Source organism: Tupaia chinensis, unplaced genomic scaffold (genome assembly GCF_000334495.1).
Source record: "Tupaia chinensis unplaced genomic scaffold, TupChi_1.0 Scaffold000388_1, whole genome shotgun sequence".
Lineage (NCBI taxonomy): Eukaryota > Metazoa > Chordata > Mammalia > Scandentia > Tupaiidae > Tupaia > Tupaia belangeri.
The window spans coordinates 1,236,029-1,237,377 of NW_006159890.1; positions in this window are offsets into that span (position 1 = coordinate 1,236,029).

A 1,349-nucleotide genomic window follows, 5' to 3' on the forward strand; every position below is an offset into this window, starting at 1 on the left:
ACATCATAGCCAGACTGGCAAAAACAACAGACAAAGACAAGATACTAAAGTTGGCAAGAGGGAAACACCAAGTTACTTACAAAGGTCACCCCATCAGGCTAACATCAGATCTCTCAGTGGAAACAATGCAGGCAAGGAAAGAATGGGGAAGCAGGGAAGCATAGTCAAAGTGTTGAGTGAAAAACAATTTCAACCAAGAATACTATACCCGGCAAGATTATCTTTCATGTAGGAAAAACAAGATAAAAACATTCTCAAATAAACAAAATTTGAAGGAATTTACCAACTCCAGACCAGCTCTTCAAGAGGTTCTGAAGGGAGTACAATACTAGGAAAACTAAAAAATCAGAGACAGTTATACGAGAATAAAAAGCAACCAAGAAATTGGCTCACTTAATGATAGGATCAGGTACGGAAATATCGATAATTACATTGAGTGTCAATGGATTAAATTCTCCAGTTTAGAGACATAGACTAGCTGAATGGATAAGAAAACAGAAACTATCTGTTGCCTACAGGAAACTCACCTTATGGATAAAGACATACATAGACTAAAAGTGAAGGGCTGGAAAAAGATATTCCATGCAAATGGAAATAAAAAAAAGGGCTGGAGTAGTGATATTGATCTCAGACAAAATAGATTTCAAGACAAAGACTGTAAGAAGAGACAAAGAAGGGCATTATATAATAGTAAATGGGGTAATCCAGCAAGAAGACATAACCCTTATAAATATTTACACACCAAACTCAGGTGCACCTAAATATGTGAAAGAAAGACTGCTGGAGCTAAAAGGAGAGATACGGAGAAATACTATAACTGTTGGAGATCTCAACACCCCATTATCTCCTATAGACAGATCTTCTAGACAGAAAATAAGTAGAGAGATACTGGACTTAAATGATACTATAAATTAAATGGGCTTGACAGATATCTATAGAATTTACCACCTACATCTACAACATATACATTTTTCTCATCCTGACATGGAACTTTTTCAAAGATAAATCATATGTTAGGACACAAATCAAGCCTTTACAGATTCAAAGGCATAGAAACTGTATCCAGCATCTTCTCTGACCATGATGGAATTAAACTCAAGTTTAATTTAAAGAAACAATCCCCAAAATACATGAACACATGGATATTGAACAATCTACTTCTGAATGCTATCTTCACTACTGAAGAAATTAAGGCTGAAATTTAAAAAAATTATGGAAATAAATGATAATGAGTACACAAGTGTCCAGAATCTATGGGACACAGCAAAAGTCATCATAAGAGGGAAATTCATAGCAATTAGTGTGCATAAGTAAAGGATGGAAAGATGGCAAATAGATAACCTATCATC